General features: G+C 40.1%; 1 protein-coding gene across 1 annotated transcript in view; it reads right to left on the minus strand.

The window, feature by feature from the left end:
- LOC133603986 (leucine-rich repeat and immunoglobulin-like domain-containing nogo receptor-interacting protein 1) overlaps positions 1 to 13,233 on the minus strand; it is a 39,478-nt gene that overhangs the window by 3,070 nt on the left and 23,175 nt on the right. The window lies entirely within an intron of this gene.

Here is a 13,233-nt window from a genome sequence, read left to right on the forward strand (position 1 = left end):
AAAAACTGGCAGCTCATTTGTAGGATTTTACAGTAAGAAATAAAGTTGTTTTTCCATTTACAGTAATGCACTGTTTTATAGTAAAAAACTGGCAGCTTCGTCGCCAGAATTTTACCGTACAATATAAAAGTGTTACAGTAATGCACTGTAAAAACAACACTTGTAGGTTTTACAGTAAAAAACAAACTGGCAGCTCAGGCATACCATAAGAATAACAGTAGTATCCTTCTTCAATTTACAGTAATTCATTGTAAAAATTACACTTTTACAGTATTACAAAACCTGACAAGTCAGATGCATAATTATTATGTTAAATAAAAGTGGTGTTGTTATTTTCAGTTTACAGTAATGCACTGTAAAAACAACTGTAAATGTTACAGTAAACAAAAACGGGCAGCTCATTTGTAGGATTTTACAGTAAGAAATAGTTGTTTTTTCATTTACAGTAATGCACTGTTTTACAGTAAAAAACTGGCAGCTTCGTCGCCAGAATTTTACCCTACAATATAAAAGTGTTACAGTAATGCACCGTAAAAACAATACTTGTAGGTTTTACAGTAAAAAACCAACAACTGGCAGCTCAATCGCCAGGATTTTACTGTAAAATTAAAAGTTCACTGTAAAAATTACACGTTTACCATTTTTTTTTTCAATTTACAGAAATGCACTGTAAAAACAACTGTAAATGTTACAGTTAACAAAAACTGGCAGCTCATTTGTAGGATTTTACAGTAAGAAATAGTTGTTTTTCCATTTACAGTAATGCACTGTTTTACAGTAAAAAACTGGCAGATTCGTCGCCAGAATTGTACAGTACAATATAAAAGTGTTATAGTAATGCACTGTAAAAACAACAATTGTAGGTTTTACGGTAAAAAAACAAAACTGGCAGCTCAGTCGCCAGGATTTTACTGTAAAATTAAAAGTGGTATCAATTTACAGTAATTCACTGTAAAAATGACAATTTTACAGTAATACAAAACCTGACAAGTCAGATGCATAATTATTATGTTAAATACAAGTGGTATTGTTTTTTCAATTTACAGTAATGCACTGTAAAAACAACTGTAAATGTTACAGTTAACAAAATCTGACAGCTCATTTACAGGATTTTACAGTAAGAAATAAAGTTGTTTTTACATTTACAGTAATGCACTATTTTACAGTAAAAACTGGCAGCTTAATCGGCAGAATTTTACCGAACAATATAAAAAAGTGTTACAGTAATGCACTGTAAAAACAACAATTGTAGGTTTTGCAGTAAAAAAAAAACTGGCGGCTCAGTCGCCAGGATTTTACTGTAAAATTAAAAGTGGTATACATTTACAGTTTTGTACTGTAAACATGACAAGATTTTACAGTCAAAAAAACCTGACCGGTCAGATGCATGATTATGTTCAATAAAAGTGGAGATGCATGATTATGTTCAATAAAAGTGGTATTGTTTTTTTTTTTTTTTTCAATTTACAGTAATGTAAAAACAACTGTAAAAGTGGTATTGTTTTTACTTTAATTTACAGTAATGCACTGTGAAAACAACTGTAAATGTTACAGTAAACAAAAACTGACAGCTCATTTACAGGATTTTACAGAGTAAATAGAGTTGTTTTTCCCATTTACAGTAATCCACTGTTTTACAGTAAAAAAACTGACAGCTTTGTCGCCAGAATTGTGGAGTACAATATAAAAGTGTGGAGTACAATATAAAAGTGTTACACTAATGCACTGTAAAAATTCCATGGTTTTACAGTATTAAAAAAACTGACAGCTCAGATGCATAATTTTTATGTTAAATAAAAGTGGTATTTAAAAAAAAAAAATCAATTTACAGTAATGCACTGTAAAACAACTTCAAATGTTACAGGAAACAAAAACTGGCAGCTCATTTACAGGATTTTACAATAAGAAATAAAGTAGTTTTTCCATTTACAGTAATGGACTATTTTACAGTAAAAACTGGCGGCTTAATCGGCAGAATTTTACTGTGCAATATAAAAAAGTGTTACAGCAATGCACTGTAAAAACAACAATTGTAGGTTTTACAGTAAAAAAAAAAACTGGCGGCTCAGTCGCCAGGATTTTACTGTAAAATTAAAAGTGGTATCAATTTACAGTAATTCACTGTAAAAAAAAAAGAAAATTTTACAGTAATACATAATAAACCTGACAAGTCAGATGCATAATTATTATGTTAAATAAAAGTGGTGGTGTTTTTTCAATTTACAGTAATGCACTGTAAAAACAACTGTAAATGTTACAGGAAACAAAAACTGACAGCTCATTTTTAGGATTTTACTGTAAGAAATAAAGTAGTTTTTTCCATTTACAGTAATCCACTGTTTTACAGTAAAAAAAACTGGCAGCGTAGTCGGCAGAATTGTACAGTGCAATATAAAAGTGTTACAGTAATGCACTGTAAAAATTACATGATTTTACAGTAATAAAAAAACTGACAGCTCAGATGCATAATTTTTACGTTAAATAAAAGTGGTATTGTTTTTTTTTTTTTTTTTTAATTCACAGTAATGCACTGTAAAAACAACTGTAAATGTTACAGTGAACAAAAACTGACAGCTCATTTACAGGATTTTACAGTAAAAAATAAAGTCATTTTTTAATTTACAAAAAACTGGCACTGTAAAAACAACCGTGAATTAAACAAAAAAAATGGTAGCTCATTCAACTGAATTTTACTGTAAAATAAAAATTGGTACCATTATTCTATTTACAGTAATTTACAGCCGACTCAAAGAGTGTTTATTCAGCTATTAAAAAACAAACCTGGAAGCTAATTTTTCAGGATTATCCTGAAATATTTAAATTGGTACTGCTTTCCTCTTTCCTCAACAATCGTAGGTTTTACAGTAAAAAAAAAACAAAAAAAAAAGTCGCCAGGATTTTACTGTAAAATTAAAAGTGGTACTGTTTTTGTTACACATTTGCAGTAATGTACCGTAAAAACAAAAAATAATTAGATTTAAAAAAAGGACAGTTCAGTTGCCAGAATTTTACCGTACGGTTTTTCAATTTACAGTAATGCACTGTGAAAGCAACTGCAAATTTTACAGTAAAAAAAACAAAAAAACAGCTCATTCACCAGAATTTGCTGTAAAAATAAAAGTCTATTTACGGTAATTAGTAGTAGTAGTAAAGAACGTTTAATAAACTGTAAAATAAAACTGGCAGCTCAGGCTTTACCATAAGAATAACAGTAGTATCCTTTTTCAATTTACAGTCATTTGCTGTGAAAATTTACAGTATCGTTATCATTATTATTAACACGGTTTTATTGAGTACGTTAAATCCTGGCAGAGGAAGAATCCTGTTTGCATTTTTACTCTTAAAACCCAAATGTCAATTTAGGTCAGTGTCAGCAGAATGATTGATTGATTGTATTAGAGGCAGGCAGAATGCTGGATCAGACGTTTGTATTGATCTTTACGCTAGCATTCATAAAACATCAAATACTCATTTGAATATGGAGCAATAATGCACCAAAGTTTCTGGGTGTTGTTGATAAATGGCTTTGGCGTTGCATAGTAGAGTTTTAACTTGCACTTACAGATGTAGCGACCAACTGTAGTTACTGGCAGTGGTTTTCTGAAGTGTTCCTGAGCCCATGTGGTGATATCCTTTACACACTGATGGCGCTTTTTGATGCAGTACCGCCTGAGGGATTCAAGGTCACGGGCATTCAATGTTACGTGCAGTGATTTCTCCAGATTCTCTGAACCTTTTGACGATATTATGAACCCTAGATGGTGAAGTCCTTAAATTCCTTGCAATAGATGGTTGAGAAATGTTGTTCTTAAACCGTTCGACAATTTGCTCAGGCATTTGTTGACAAAGTGGTGACCCTCGTCCCATCCTTGTTTGTGAATGACTGAGCATTTCATGGAAGCTGCTTTTATACCCAATCATGGCACCCACCTGTTCCCAATTATCCATGTTCACCTGTGGGATGTTCCAAATAAGTGTTTGATGAGCATTCCTCAACTTTTTTGCCGCTTGTGCCAGCTTTTTTGAAAAACATGTTGCAGGCATCAAATTCCAAATGAGCTAATATTTGCAAAAAAATATTTTTTTTGTTGTTACTGAATGAGACACCCAGAATGTACATGACAATAAAAAATGTGGTATTTACAATATTAACTATGAAGGATAAAACAATGAATATTGACAACATATGAACATCACCTCCCCTCTCCATCAAAATATTTTACAATCACACATTTACACACATTTACAATATTAACTATGAAGGATAAAACACTGAATATCGACAACATATGAATGTCACCCCCCCCCCCCCCCTACACCGACATATTTTACAATCACACATTTACACTATTAACTATGAAGGATAAAACACTGAATATTGACAACATATGAATGTCACACCCCCCTACGCCGACATATTTTACAATCACACATTTACAATATTAACTATGAAGGATAAAACACTGAATATTTACAACATATGAACGTCACCCCCCCTCTACATCGACATATTTTACAATCAAGCGAAAAGCAACAAAAATGCAACAAAACCAGCGAAATATGAACTCAGGTCGAAATCGATACCTTTTTAGAAACATTGGGTGCCAGTTCTATGAGCAACCGAATTCCTCCAAAAAGGAGAAAAAACAGCTCTGATCAATTTCTAAACTACTTAAAAGAAAACATGTTTCGTTTAATAAAATTCTACCCAAACATTTAATAAAGTCAAATATAAACTAGAAGAGGCAATTCCTGAAGGAATTGCGGGGGGAATTCTTCAATGCTGAAGTTGAAGTGAAATGCTGACAGAATGTAAGAATAGTTTGAATGTTGAAATAGTTTCAATGTTGAAAAGCCTACGCTGAACTGAAATGCTAATGGAATGTAGGATGAAGGTAGAAATGGTTTGAATGTTGAAATCGTTTGAACGCTGAAATGGTTTGAATGTTGAAGAGTTTGAATTTCCAGAAAAAACGGAATTTGGTTTGGAACTTGGGAAAGTGTTAGTTTGAATGTCCAGGAGGAGTGGAATGTGTTGATGTTGGAATGGTTTGAGTGGGTTGAAAATAGAGATGTCCGATTATGACTTTTTTGCCGATATCCGATATTCCGATATTGTCCAACTCTTAATTACCGATTCCGATATCAACCGATACCGATATATACAGTCATGGAATTAACACATTATTATGCCTAATTTTGTTGTGATGCCCCGCTGGATGCATTAAACAATGTAACAAGGTTTTCCAAAATAAATCAACTCAAATTATGGAAAAAAATGCCAACATGGCACTGCCATATTTATTATTGAAGTCACAAAGTGCATTATTTTTTTTAACATGCCTCAAAACAGCAGCTTGGAATTTGGGACATGCTCTCCCTGAGATAATCCTGATACCCACTACAACTATGGGAAATACTACACTTTGACTTTATTTCTTACATTTTTTAATACATGCCTCAAAACAACAGCTACAAAAACAATGAAGGCACACAGCTTCAGTCCAGAGTATACTAGAGTAATAAAGTAAACAATAACATAGTCCTCCTTTAGTGCAAGACTGCCTGTCATACTGTATAACAGGGAATTATAAACTGGGCTCAATCTGCCCTGCTCTAACGTATTTGTATGAGTAACACAAATGTTATGCAAGCTAGTGGTGAGTGTTTGAAGTGGCCTAGCAGTCAGCCAGAGCTTCTGAAATGCTGCGTTGAGACAGGGCACCTCTTTTTACTGCAAGCTGCTTTCGGTGTTTGCTTTTCATCCATCTTATGCTTGTATTCATCGTGTATCTCCTTATGATTCTTGAAGATTTTAAAGGAAGACGTTTTGGTTCCTCCTCGCATAACCAACTTTTTGTAGTCATTGCAAATTGCCAGTTTTTTATCCGTCAGAGACACTTTAAAATAATCCCAAACCATAGACATGGTGTCGTTAGTCAGTCACCGAGCAAGCTCGCTTGTTAGCCACGGCTACAGCACCGGCAACAACACTCTTGTTGTTGTTATGCTGCGCTCGCGGCGGTTTGATGAGGTCATCAAGCGTCGCCAGTAAACCTCTCATGCTGCAGTCGTGCTGCAACTCCTGTGTTGTGTGTGGGATAGGGGAGAGAGGAGACTGCTCCCTACGTCCATGTTTTACCGAATATGTACCGCTCCGTACAGCAGTGTTTTAAAAAGTCATTAATTTTACTTTTTGAAACCGATACCGATAATTTCCGATACTACATTTTTAAGCATTTATCGGCCGATAATATCGGACATCTCTAGTTGAAAATTGTGGGAATTGTGCAACTTGGAAAAATGTCCCATGCAACTCAATGGGAACTTCCTGGAAATTTGGGGAATTTTGGGAAAAGAGGGATTTTTTTGAAAATGAATTGGTTGGTGTTAGAATTGTTTAAATCGGGCAAGAAATGTTAAAGTAGTAAATGATATTAGGGAATTTGGGGAAAATCTGGAGCTTTTTTTAAACTTGGACCACAGTCAAAGCATGCGGGGGCCGTTTTGATATTTTATTTTGTAAAAAAAAAAAAATCTAAAACAGACATAAATTTACAGACACAACAATATGTCTGCTTCGTATTAATTATTAGTATTAAAATTAGCTACCATATTTTATCATTATGCTTACATTACTGTTGTTTTTTTGTCTGATTTTATTTCGACAACATGCCGCGGGCCAAAAAAACTTGAGCTGCGGGGCTGCAAATGGCCCCCGGGCCACACTTTGGACACCCCTGATGTACATCAACAACATGATTTGTCTGAGTGGCTGGGCAGGACAAATTGAAATAGCGAAAATACCAAAATAAGGGCACAGGACAAGAACTACAAAAACACACACACAGAGAAAAACAATAGCTTCACCGCCTTCTTCTTTCTCCACACTGTTTCCGCTTCTAAGTGCTCCCTGTGTGTGTGTGGGCTCACATGCACCTGGGGTCATATTACCAGCAATGTCATGGCATGCAAAAAAAAAGAAGTACTTTTTCAAATGCAGTACAGTACCTTCTTCAATTCATTAGTACCGCGGTACTTTATTAGTACCAATACTCCATACAACTCTAGTCCCAAGTTTCGAAGTTAAATGTCAACCGCTTGGATGCCGCCGTACAATTGAACTGAGGGTGACTAGGTGTCAGTTTCCATGTGTCAAATTCTCGAGCTCCGGTCGTGAGTCCACATGAAGCAGCTGCACACTTCAGTGTTACCTGGTAAATCATGAACTTAGTCATGCAAACTCGAACCTTCAGCAATTGGCGGGGAAACCTAGGTCAGCGGGTGTGAAGCGGGTTGTGTCAACGTCAATTTTCCAGCTCCGACTTCCGGATTAGCAAATAAATGATTGAGAGGGGGGTGGAGGCTTTAGTGTCCGAATGATCCCACGCTTAGCCGTCCGACTCAAGTTCTGATCCGGACTGATCCGGGCTGATCCGGGCTGGTGAAAGACACGGGCTGGCAGGTGCGCGGTATCACAGGCCCCCAGGCTGCTCCTCTGACCAGCCAATCAGAAATTCCCATCAGTCGACTACCCCCCCGCACCCCCATACCTCTTAGCCCCTCCACGCAGGGTTGTGACCCTGGGAGTCGGGGCTAGTGCTGACCCCCATCCCTTAAAATAAGAAAGAAAAGGAATGTAATGTGTGTATCTTTTAGCAGTATCCCCTGCTAAAAGGGGGGGGCTCACGGTTCCATGCTAGGGGGGGAACCCGAAGTATCATGCTTAAAAAACTGAAAAGCTGTGCACTGCAAAACGTGCTGACTGTAGTCATTAATCCTGACTTCCTCATTTTGATAATAAAAAAGTGAGCACAAATTGTTTTAATCGTTTTTGTTTTGTAGGTCAGAGTTTTGTATAAATTGTAATGATGCTGATTTATAATTTTTTTATTGAGTGTATCTTTTAAAAAAAAAAAAAAATCAGTAACAAAAGGTTCAAGTCGGTCAAAATTTTTTATAGTTTGAATAGAGTTATTAAAGTTATTCTTTGTTGTAAGTTGATTTTTTCTTTTTTGTTTTATTTTAATGCTATACAGAGGTGTACTTACAGTCACATGGACAAATATCAGACCTTCTGGAGGAAAGTTCTGTGGTCAGATGGAACAAAAACTGAGCTGTTTGGCCACAATACCCAGCAATATGTTTGGAGGAGAAAAGGTGAGGCCTTTAATCCCAGGAACACCATGCTTACCGTTAAGCATGGTGGTGGTAGTATTGTACTGTTTTGCTGCCAATGGAACTGGTGCTTTACAGAGAGTAAATGGGACAATGGAAAAAGGAGGATTACCTCCAAATTCTTCAGGACAAGCTAAAATCATCAGCCCGGAGGTTGGGTCTTGGGCGCAGTTGGGTGCTCCAACAGGACAATGACCCTAAACACACGTCAAAAGTGGGAAAGGAATGGCTAAATCAGGCTAGAATGAAGGTTTTAGAATGGCCTTCCCAAAGTCCTGACTTAAACGTGTGGACAATGCTGAAGAAACAAGTCCATGTCAGAAAACCAACACATTTAGCTGAACTACACCAATTTTGTCAAGCGGAGTGGTCAAAAATTGAAGCAGAAGCTTGTGGATGGCTACCAAAAGCGCCTTATTGCAGTGAAACTTGCCAAGGGGCATGTAAGCAAATATTAACATTGCTGTATGTATACTTTTGACCCTTTTGACCAAAAAAAATGCATGGCCACCGCTGCTGCTCACTGCTCCCCTCATGCATTTCGCCACACCTAGTGTGTGTGTGTGACTATCAGTGGTGCTTAATAATTTAAGTTGAAGTACCAATTATTGTCACACACACACTAGGTGTGGCGAAATTATCCTTGATCACCCCCTTGGAGGTGAGGGGAGGGGTGAGCAGCAGCGGTGGCAGCGCCCGGGAATCATTTTTGGTGATTTAACCCCCAATTCCAACCCTTGACGCTGAGTGCCAAGCAGGGAGGTAGCGGCTCCCATTTTTATAGTCTTTGGTATGACTCGGCCCGGGTTCGAACTCGCGACCTACCGATCCCAGGGCGGACACTCTAACCACTACAAACATCCAGCCTAAGTAGCATGTTAGCATGGATTATTAGCACTGCGTGCAAGTCAATAACGTCAACAGAGCTCACCGTTGTGCATTCACGCACAGCATAAAAGGTTTGGTGGACAAAATGAGACAAAGGAGGAGTGGCATGAAACAGGTCTTTCCGTGGCAGCATTGGAGAAAGTTCTAAACCAACCACGGTGGGTTCAAGGACTAGTTGGACAAAACGGCGCCGGCCAAATAGTGTCATCAGTGAAGCATAAACATATTAAACAGTGGGCTTTCTAACAATGTGTCATGTTTGTCAACAAATGTATTTTTCACCTTTTGAGCACGTTCAACAATACCGTCATTATTGTGCTACGGAACCGTGATATGGAATTTTCATACGGTTCCAGCAGAACATGAAAGCTGATCATGGCCCGGTTCTTTGACGCTGGTCTCCTAGATATTTTTAGCTAATGGCTGTGAGAGCGACAAGTGCCTTAAATCCCAATTAAAGTGGCTGGAACAGAGTGTGTGATTGTGTGTGTGTGTGTGAGTGTGTGTGTGTCTTTGTGCGTGCCTTGTTTTATGGGCTTTCTGGCACCTGCCGCAGTGTGGCGGCCCCCGAGACCCCTCTGCATGCAAGCAGCACATTTGAAAAGGTTTGCCTGTGGGATGATACCAAACACACGAGAACAGAGCAGCTGCTTGAAGAGGAAACATTCCCTCTGGACTATTTTTATTTATTTATTTATTATTACTTTTATTTTGTGCTTGCCTGTTTGCGGCTCGAAAAAAAAGCAACAAAGACTCTAAAGAATCTGTGACAGAAGACACCGTGTCACATCTGTCCGGTATCGTTCACATTCGAACCGATACCTGGGAATGAAAACTGATACCAATATCTGTAGTTTTCCGTGTGTCCATGTGGTATGCCGAGGTAGTTAAAAAGCTCCTCGGTGGCAAGGCCCCGGGGGTGGATGAGATCCGCCCGGAGTTCCTTAGGGCTCTGGATGTTGTGGGGCTGTCTTGGTTGACAAGACTCTGCAACATCGCGTGGACATCGGGGGCGGTACCTCTGGATTGACAGACCGGGGTGGTGGTTCCTCTCTTTAAGAAGGGGAACCGGAGGGTGTTTTCTAACTATCGTGAGATCACACTCCTCAGCCTTCCCGGTAAGGTCTATTCAGGTGTACTGGATAGGAGGCTACGCTGGATAGTCGAACCTCGGATTCAGGAGGAACAGTGTGGTTTTCGTCCTGGTCGTGGAACTGTGGACCAGTTCTATACTCTCGGCAGGGTCCTTGAGGGTGCATAGGAGTTTGCCCAACCAGTCTACATGTGCTTTGTGGACTTGGAGAAGGCATTCGACCGTGTACCCCGGGAAGTCCTGTGGGGAGTGCTCAGAGAGTATGGGGTAAAGGACTGTCTTATTGTGGCAGTTCGCTCCCTGTATAATCAGTGCCAGAGCTTGGTGCACATTGCCGGCAGTAAGTCGGACCCCTTTCCAGTGAGGGTTGGACTCCGCCAAGGCTGCCCTTTGTCACCGATTCTGTTCATAACCTTTATGGACAGAATTTCTAGGCGCAGTCAAGGCGTTGAGGGTATCTGGTTTGGTGGCTGCAGGATTAGGTCTCTGCTATTTGCAGATTATGTGGTCCTGATGGCTTCCTCTGGCCAAGATCTTCAGCTCTCACTGGATCGGTTCGCAGCCGAGTGTGAAGCGACTGGGATGAGAATCAGCACCTCCAAGTCAGAGTCCATGGTTCTCTCCCGGAAAAGGGTGGAGTGCCATCTCCGGGTTGGGGAGGAGATCTTGCCCCAAGTGGAGGAGTTCAAGTACCTCAGAGTCTTGTTCACGAGTGGGGGAAGAGTGGATCGTGAGATCGACAGGCGGATCGGTGCGGCGTCTTCAGTAATGCGGACGCTGTATCGATCCGTTGTGGTGAAGAAGGAGCTGAGCCGGAAGGCAAAGCTCTCGATTTACCGGTCGATCTACGTTCCCATCCTCACCTATGGTCATGAGCTTTGGGTTTGGGGCTCTCCCTTAGAGATAGGGTGAGAAGCTCTGTCATCCGGGGGCAGCTCCTCCACATCGAGAGGAGCCAGATGAGGTGGTTAGGGCATCTGGTCAGGATGCCACCCGAACGCCTCCCTAGGAAGGTGTTTCGGGCACGTCCGACCGCTAGGAGGCCACGGGGAAGACCCAGGACACGCTGGGAAGACTATCTCTCCCGGCTGGCCTGGGAACGCCTCGGGATCCCCCGGGAGGAGCTGGACGAAGTGCCTGGGGAGAGGGAAGTCTGGGCTTCCCTGCTTAAGCTGCTGCCCCCGCGACCCGACCTCAGATAAGCGGAAGAAGATGGATGGATGGATGGATGGATATATATATATATATATATATATATATATATATATATATATATATATATATATATATATATATATACATATACATATATTTATTACTGTCACCCCAGGTGGCCCTTGGCAAAGGCCTAGTACCTGACTGCCCCCCTAGCCAGGGATACGTTGAAGACCTCAACGACGGAGCAGGCGGAAGACGGTAGATTTTCAGAACTACCACAATGGCTGCGAAGGCGGAAGAAGGCTGCAGCAGAAAAAGGTCCCCAGTCGTCTTGGACTCCATACCACTGGACCCTGACCCGATTTCTGCCAAGGATTGTGTGGTGACTGTCTGTGCACCAGTCTCACCACGTAAAAAAACAAAGTCCCGCACAGGCATCCTCCATAAAGGGATACACCCCTACCAGGAGGATCGTTCGAGTGACCGCCGATGATGTATATTTACTTTTTCATGCAGTCTGCTTTCGGCCCCCGGCAAAGTTTTTTAAACCCAATGCTGCCCCCTAGTCAAAGAGTATATATAAATATATATATATACTGTATGTATAAACAAAACCCAAAACCAGTAAAGTTTGCACGTTGTATAAATGGTAAATGAAAACAGAATACAATGATTTGCAAATCCGTTTCAACCTATATTCAATTGAATAGACTGCAAAGACAAGATATTTAATGTTCGAACTTAGAAACTTTGTTATTTTTTGCAAACATTAGCTCATTTGGAATTTGATGCCTGCAACATGTTTCCAAAAAAAAGCTGGCACAAGTGGCCAAAAAAAAGACTGAGAAAGTTGAGGCATACTCATCAAACACTTATTTGGAACATCCCCACAGGTGAACAGGCTAATTGGGGAACAGGTGGGTACCATTAACTTGTTCTTAGATTGGTCAGATCTAGTCCAACGGCTTGATGCCAAAGCCTCAAATATTTATATTTCAAAACCAGGAGGGTGTGACTGGGCAAGGATGGTTTCGTCCCTATCGTTGTCACGACTGGGTTTTCGCAGATTACTGCGGGGTTCGTTCTCCCGGGATGTAGACGGACCACTCCGGACAAAGCGTGCAGGTAGGAACATGATTTATTTCTCAAAATATCAAAGTAGTACAAAAAAACGGAAAACAAGTCACACTCGAAGCTTATGCTACTATTTAGCATGGACTATGGACAACCCTATCGTTGTCACGACTGGGTTTTCGCAGATTACAACGGGGTTCGTTCTCACGGGATGCAGACATGGACCACTCCGGACAAAGCGTGCAGGTAGGAACATGATTTATTCCTCAAAATATCAAAGTAGTACAAAAAAACAGAAAACAAGTCACACTCGAAGCTAATGCTACTATTTAGCATGGACTATGGACAAGGAATACTCACCAACTGTGGCATGAAACAAACAAAATGTACGTAGCAGGTTGCATGAAGCAAACAATGACGCCAGGCTGACTGACCGGCAAAGGCAGGCTTAAATAATGCCTCTGATTAGTGCTCAGGAAACAGGTGAGCGTCCCGAACACCAATCAGAGACAGGTGAACACAATGAGCAACCATGGCAACCAAAACAAACTCAGAGGTGCACAAACAGGAACTAAAGGAGTCTAAAACTAACAGAAAATACAAAACATGATCATGACCACGGATCATGACAATCGTAGTGAGAAAAAACAACTGTTTTGATGCTGACGCGCAATCCTAACTGTCAAAATTCCCCTGGTTAGCATTGAGGTATTGTGTGGCAGAACTATCTCTGTGGATGGACTACTACTACCACTCCAAAATAGTCGGAATCCCCCCACGTAAGCAAGCAATCCATCCATCCATCCATCCATCTTCTTCCGCTTATCCGAGGTCGGGTCGCG

The sequence above is a fragment of the Nerophis lumbriciformis genome, linkage group LG04, assembly GCF_033978685.3.
Source record: "Nerophis lumbriciformis linkage group LG04, RoL_Nlum_v2.1, whole genome shotgun sequence".
NCBI lineage: Eukaryota > Metazoa > Chordata > Actinopteri > Syngnathiformes > Syngnathidae > Nerophis > Nerophis lumbriciformis.